The 7,500-nt window shown below is 74.8% G+C and overlaps 1 protein-coding gene across 2 annotated transcripts in view; it reads right to left on the bottom strand.

The window, feature by feature from the left end:
• Nucleotides 1-7,500, bottom strand: part of CDADC1 (cytidine and dCMP deaminase domain containing 1) — a 468,682-nt gene that overhangs the window by 430,830 nt on the left and 30,352 nt on the right. The window lies entirely within an intron of this gene.

Raw genomic sequence — 7,500 nt, 5'->3', positions numbered from 1 at the left:
TGACAGAGGGGACCCTAGGCGCGAATGTACCCGACCTCCTGGAGCCCTCGCTGGGATCCGGGAGGCAAATGGACCCTCATCGAGACTTCCAGGCGAGCTCGGCCATCTGGTCGCCCCATAGGAAAGCATTGTGCGCGACCAGATGGCCGAAGGGGCCTGCGCGACCAGATGGCCGAAGGGGCCTGCGCGACCAGATGGCCGAGGGGACGTGCGCGACCAGATGGCCGAGGGGACAGGCGCGACCAGATGGCCCAGGGGAAAGGCAAAAGGGAAGGGGGAGCTTCCCCAGGCCCTCTGGACCCCGCACCCGGGCACCCTGCCGCCGCGGCAGGACCCGGGACGGAGCCCGGGGCGGGGAGGCCGCCCTCACCGGGCCCCCCCCCCAGGGGCCCGGCCGGGGCTCCGGAACCCAGACGAGCGAGGAGAGGCTCCCCGGCCACAACGGAACCCCGTCCCGGGCCTTTGGCAGTGCCGCAGGCCGGGGGACAGGGCCCGGGGACGGAGACCCCGACCCGGGGCCCGGCCGGGCCCCTGGAACCAGCCGGGGCTCCCGGGACCGCAGGCGATGGGGAAGCCTCCCCGGGCCCTCCGGACCGCGCCCCGGGCACCCTGCCACGCGGAAGGACCCAGGACGGAGCCCGGGGCGGGGAGGCCGCCCTCCCCGGGGCCCCCAGGGGCCCGGCCGGAGCACCTGAACCCAGGCGAGCGAGGGGAGGCTCCCCGGCCACGACGGAACCCCGTCCCGGGCCTTTGGCAGTGCCGCAGGCCGGGGGACAGGGCCCGGGGACGGAGACCCCGACCCGGGGCCCGGCCGGGCCCCTGGAACCAGCCGGGGCTCCCGGGACCGCAGGCGATGGGGAAGCCTCCCCGGGCCCTCCGGACCGCGCCCCGGGCACCCTGCCACGCGGAAGGACCCAGGACGGAGCCCGGGGCGGGGAGGCCGCCCTCCCCGGGGCCCCCAGGGGCCCGGCCGGAGCACCTGAACCCAGGCGAGCGAGGGGAGGCTCCCCGGCCACGACGGAACCCCGTCCCGGGCCTTTGGCAGTGCCGCAGGCCGGGGGACAGGGCCCGGGGACGGAGACCCCGACCCAGGGCCCGACCGGGCCCCTGGACCCAGCCGGGGCTCCCGGGACCGCAGGTGCAAGGGAAGCCTCCCCGGGCCCTCCGGACCCCGCCCCGGGCACCCTGCCACGCGGAAGGACCCAGGACGGAGCCCGGGGCGGGGAGGCCGCCCTCCCCGGGGCCCCCAGGGGCCCGGCCGGAGCACCTGAACCCAGGCGAGCGAGGGGAGGCTCCCCGGCCACGACGGAACCCCGTCCCGGGCCTTTGGCAGTGCCGCAGGCCAGAGGACAGGGCCCGGGGACGGAGACCCCGACCCAGGGCCCGACCGGGCCCCTGGACCCAGCCGGGGCTCCCGGGACCGCAGGCGCAGGGGAAGCCTCCCCGGGCCCTCCGGACACCGCCCCGGGCACCTTGCCACACGGCAGGACCCAGGACGGAGCCCGGGGCGGGGAGGCCGCCCTCCCCGGGGCCCCCAGGGGCCCGGCCGGAGCTCCTGAACCCAGGCGAACGAGGGGAGGCTCCCCGGCCACAACGGAACCCCGTCCCGGGCCTTTGGCAGTGCCGCAGGCCGGGGGACAGGGCCCGGGGACGGAGACCCCGACCCGGGGCCCGGCCGGGCCCCTGGAACCAGCCGGGGCTCCCGGGACCGCAGGCGATGGGGAAGCCTCCCCGGGCCCTCCGGACCGCGCCCCGGGCACCCTGCCACGCGGAAGGACCCAGGACGGAGCCCGGGGCGGGGAGGCCGCCCTCCCCGGGGCCCCCAGGGGCCCGGCCGGAGCACCTGAACCCAGGCGAGCGAGGGCAGGCTCCCCGGCCACGACGGAACCCCGTCCCGGGCCTTTGGCAGTGCCGCAGGCCGGGGGACAGGGCCCGGGGACGGAGACCCCGACCCGGGGCCCGGCCGGGCCCCTGGAACCAGCCGGGGCTCCCGGGACCGCAGGCGATGGGGAAGCCTCCCCGGGCCCTCCGGACCGCGCCCCGGGCACCCTGCCGCGCGGCAGGACCCGGGACGGAGCCCGGGGCGGGGAGGCCGCCCTCCCCGGGGCCCCCAGGGGCCCGGCCGGGGCTCCGGAACCCAGACGAGCGAGGGGAGGCTCCCCGGCCACAACGGAACCCCGTCCCGGGCCTTTGGCAGTGCCGCAGGCTGGGGGACGGGGCCCGGGGCCGGAGACCCCGACCCGGGGCCCGGCCGGGCCCCTGGACCCAGCCGGGGCTCCGGGGACCGCAGGCGCAGGGGAAGCCTCCCCGGGCCCTCTGGACCCCTCCCCGGGCACCCTGCCACGCGGCAGGACCCGGGACGGAGCCCGGGGTGGGGAGGCCGCCCTCCCCGGGGCCCCCAGGGGCCCGGCCGGAGCTCCGGGACCCAGACGAGCGAGGGGAGGCTCCCCGGCCCCAACGGAACCCCGTCCCGGGCCTTTGGCAGTGCCGCAGGCCGGGGGACTGGGCCCGGGGCCAAAGGCCTCAACCCGGGGCCCGGCCGGGCCCCTGGAACCAGCCGGGGCTCCGGGGACCGCAGGCGCAGGGGAAGCCTCCCGGGGCCCTCCGGACCCCTCCCCGGGCACCCTGCCACGCGGCAGGACCCGGGACGGAGACCGGGGTGGGGAGCCTGCCCTCCCCGGGGCCCCCAGGGGCCCGGCCGGAGCTCCTGAACCCAATGCAGCCACGGGAGGCACCCCGGCCGCAACGGAACCCCGTCCCGGGCCTTTGGCAGTGCCGCAGGCCGGGGGACGGCGCCCGGGGCCGGAGACCCCGACCCGGGGCCCGGCCGGGCCCCTGGACCCAGCCGGGGCTCCGAGGACCGCAGGTGCAGGGGAAGCCTCCCCGGGCCCTCCGGACCCTTCCCCGGGCACCCTGCCACGCGGCAGGACCCGGGACGGAGACCGGGGCGGGGAGGCCGCCCTCCCCGGGGCCCGGCCGGAGCTCCTGAACCCAATCCAGCCACGGGAGGCACCCCGGCCACAACGGAACCCCGTCCCGGGCCTTTGGCGGTGCCGCAGGCCGGGGGACGGCACCCGGGGCCGGAGACCCCGACCCGGGGCCCGGCCGGGCCCCTGGACCCATCCGGGGCTCCCGGGCGCGCAGGGGAAGGCCCTCCGGCCACCCTGCCACACGGCAGGACCCAGTTGCCGGCTGAGGACCGAGAGGGGTCCCAGAGTACCCTGTCCCTAGTAATCCGGAGGAAGGCTACCCCCCGTTCTTGAAACCCGCACGCTCCGAGTGACGGAGGGGACCCTAGGGGCGAACGCACCCGGCCTCCTGGAGCCCCGGCTGGGATCCGAGAGGCAAATGGACCCTCATCGGGACTTCCAGGCCTGGCCCTGCCATCTGGTCGCCCCATTGGAAAGCATTGCGCGCGACCAGATGGCCGAGGGGAAAGGAGCCACCAGGTGGCCGGCAACTGAAAGGACTCCCGCCTGCCCACCCACCAGGGGCTCGGGGTGGGGACTCTGCTTCCCGGCTGGGCCTCAGGCACGGGGAGGACCACCGGAGCTCTCGGGGCCTGGGCGTACCCGGGGGAGGACTGCCCGGGACCCGTGGAGCCCGTCCCTGGGCACTTTGCCATGCCGCGGCCCGGAGGAGGGAAGCCCCGGGGACCTGGGAGGATGTTGCCCGGGCGTAGCCCATCTGGTCCCCGGCAATGAACCGCACAACCCCAGCATGGGTGTTTCGGCATACCCTGCCCCTACTAATCCGGAGGAAGGATACCCTCCTTTCTTGTAACCCGCGCGCTGCGAGTGACGGAGGGGACCCTAGGCGCGGACGCGCCCGGCCTCCTGGAGCCCTGGCTGGGATCCGGGAGGCGAATGGACCCTCATCGGGACTTCCAGGCCGGCCCGGCCATCTGGTCGCCCCATTGGAAAGCATTGCGCGCGACCAGATGGCCGAGGGGAAAGGAGCGACCGGATGGCCGGCAACTGAAAGGGCTCCCGTCTGCCCGAGCCATAGCGGTAGGGCTCCCGCCTGCCCACCCTCACACCAAGGGCTCGGGGGGGGACTCTGCTTCCCGGGTTGGCCTCGGGCACGGGGAGGTCCACCGGAGCTCTCGGGGCCTGGGCGCCCGGGGGAGGACTGCCCGGGACCCGTGGAGCCCGTCCCTGGGCACTTTGCCATGCCGCGGCCCGGAGGAGGGAAGCCCCCGGAGGCCTTGGAGGATGTTGCCCGGGCGTCGCCCATCTGGTCCCCGGCAATGAACCGCACAGCCCCAGCATGGGTGTTCCGGCATACCCTGCCCCTAATAATCCGGAGGAAGGATACCCCCCTTTCTTGTAACCCGCGCGCTGCAAGTGACGGAGGGGACCCTAGGCGCGGACGCGCCCGGCCTCCCGGAGCCCTGGCTGGGATCCGGGAGGCGAATGGACCCTCATCGGGACTTCCAGGCCGGCCCGGCCATCTGGTCGCCCCATTGGAAAGCATTGCGCGCGACCAGATGGCCGAGGGGAAAGGCGCGACCAGGTGGCCGGCAACTGAAAGGGCTCCCGTCTGCCCGAGCCATAGCGGTAGGGTTCCCGCCTGCCCACGCAGGGCTCCGTGGCTGCAGGGCTCTGGGCCTGCAGGGCTCCGGGGCTGCAGGGCTCCGGGGCTGCAGGGCTCCGGGGCTGCAGGGCTCTGGGCCTGCAGGGCTCTGGGCCTGCAGGGCTCCGGGGCTGCAGGGCTCCGGGGCTGCAGGGCTCTGGGGCTGCAGGGCTCCGGGGCTGCAGGGCTCCGGGGCTGCAGGGCTCCGGGGCTGCAGGGCTCTGGGCCTGCAGGGCTCCGGGGCTGCAGGGCTCCGGGCCTGCAGGGCTCCGGGGCTGCAGGGCCTTGGGCCTGCTAGGGTTCCGGGCCTGCAGGGCTCCAGGGCTCCGTGCTGAAGGGCTCCAGGGTCTGCAGGGCTTTGGGGCTGCAGGCCTCGGGGGACGCCCGGGAGACCCATGGAGCCCGTCCTGGGCACTTTGCCTCGCCGCGGGCTGGAGGAGGAAGCACCCGACGCCCCGGGGAAGTGTCGTCCGGGCTTGGCCCATCTGGTCCCCGCCTGAGAACCGCAATCCCCAGGAGGGGTGTCCCGGCATACCCTGCCCCTACTAATCCGGAGGAAGGCTACCCACCTTTCTTGTAACCCTCGCGCTCCGAGTGACGGAGGGGACCCTAGGCGCGGACGCGCCCGGCCTCCTGGAGCCCTGGCTGGGATCCGCGAGGCGAATGGACCCTCATCGGGACTTCCAGGCCGGCCCGGCCATCTGGTCGCCCCATTGGAAAGCATTGCGCGCGACCAGATGGCCGAGGGAAAGGTGCGACCAGATGGCCGGGACCGGAAGGACTCCCAGCTGCCCACACCGAGCCATAGCGGTAGGGCTCCCGACAGCCCTTGCAGGGCTCCGGGGCTCTGCACCAGGGTCCCTTGTCCCGGGCAGATGGACACTTGGCAGGCCGCAGGACGTGGGATCCCAGGCCCTGACCAAAAATCAGGAGGCCCGGGGCCGGTCCCTGCTTCTCAACACAGCCAGGCTGGGGAGGTCGGGGAGCCTGCCCAAGCACGAGGGACCCGTCCCGGGCACACAGTCCATGAGGTTGTGCGCTCGTTTTCCACAATTTTCTTCAGAATAGTGCGTAGTTGCGCTAGGCAAAGTCCGCCCAGCCCTACTCAGGATGTGCTCTCGTTTTCCACAAATTTTTTTAAAATTCTGCTACGCAAAGTCCGCCCAGCCCTAAGCAAACTCCTACTACGCAGTGGAAAGGACTTAGCCAGCCACCCACCCACCTGGCCCGGTCCCTGCTTCTGATCCCAGCCAGGTCTGGGGAGACTCCCTTCGCCCAATGGACCACGTCACGGGCACCCGGACCCTTACCAGGCCGCAGGACGGGTTCTCACAAACCACACGGTTGTATAGGGGTGGGCAGAAAACTACGCTCCGTCAGCGTAGCAGATAAAGCCAGCCACTCCTGCACACCGGCCCGGTCCCTGCTTCTGATAGCAGCCAGGCCGGAGAGAGCCTCCCTGGGCCCCGGTGGACCCCTGTCTCCAGCACCTAGACCCTCGGCTGTCTTGCAGGACGGGGGTGGCTCACGCACCCCGGGGCCCGCCGGACGGTGCAAGAGCCCCGGGCCCGGTCCCAGCTTCAGAACCCTAGCCAGGCCGGGGAGAAACTCCCTGGGCCCCGGTGGACACCCTTCCCCAGCGCATGGACCCTCGGCTGGCTTGCAGGACGGGGGGCTCCCGCTCCCTGGGACACTGGGACGGAGCACAAGCCCCGGACCCGGGCCCAGCTTCCGAACCCCAGCCAGGCCAGGGAGAGCCTCCCCGGGCCCTGGTGGACACCCTGTCCCCAGCGCCCGGACCCTCGGCTGGCTTGCGGGACAGGGGGCTCCCGCACCCCGGGAACGGAGCTCCAGCACCGGGCCCGGGACCAGCTTCCGGACCCCCAGCCAGGCCGGGGAGAGCCTCCCCGGGCCCCGGTGCACACCCGTCCCCAGCGCCCGGACCCTCGGCTGGCTTGCGGGACAGGGGGCTCCCGTACCCCAGGATGGAGCTCCAGCACCGGGCCCAGCTTCCGGACCCCCAGCCAGGCCGGGGAGAGCCTCCCCGGGCCCCGGTGGACACCCGGTCCCAGCGCCCAGACCCTCGGCTGGCTTGCGGGACAGGGGGCTCCCGCACCCCGGGAACGGAGCTCCAGCACCGGGCCCAGCTCCCGGACCTCCAGCCAGGCCCAGGGAGAGACTCCCAGGGACCCGGTGGACACCCTGTCCCCAGCGCCCTGACCCTCGGCTGGCTTGCGGGACAGGGGGCTCCCGCACCCCGGGAACGGAGCCGCACCCTGGGACGGAGCTCCAGCACCGGGCCCAGCTTCCGAACCCCCAGCCAGGCCGGGGAGAGCCTCCCCGGGCCCCGGTGGACCCTCTCTTCCCTAGCGCCCGTACCCTCAGCTGGTTCGCAGGACGGGGGGGCTCCCGGGCTCTGGGACGGAGCCGCACCCTGGGACGGAGCTCCAACCCCGGGCCCAGCTTCCGGACCTCCAGCCAGGCCAGGGACAGCCTCCCCGGGCCCCCGGTGGACCCCCTGTCCCCAGCGACCGGACCCTCGGCTGGCTTGCGGGACAGGGGGCTCCCGCACCCCGGGAACGGAGCTCCAGCACCGGGCCCAGCTCCCGGACCTCCAGCCAGGCCCGGGGAAAGACTCCCAGGGACCCGGTGGACACCCTGTCCCCAGCGCCCGGACCCTCGGCTGGCTTGCGGGACAGGGGGCTCCCGCACCCCGGGAACGGAGCCGCACCCTGGGACGGAGCTCCAGCACCGGGCCCAGCTTCCGAACCCCCAGCCAGGCCGGGGAGAGCCTCCCCGGGCCCCGGTGGACCCTCTCTTCCCTAGCGCCCGTACCCTCAGCTGGCTCGCAGGACGGGGGGGCTCCCGGGCTCTGGGACGGAGCCGCACCCTGGGACGGAGCTCCAGCCCCGGGCCCAGCTTCCG

This window comes from Triturus cristatus, chromosome 8, assembly GCF_964204655.1.
Source record: "Triturus cristatus chromosome 8, aTriCri1.1, whole genome shotgun sequence".
Taxonomy (NCBI): domain Eukaryota; kingdom Metazoa; phylum Chordata; class Amphibia; order Caudata; family Salamandridae; genus Triturus; species Triturus cristatus.
This window is presented reverse-complemented; position numbering and strand designations above follow the sequence as displayed.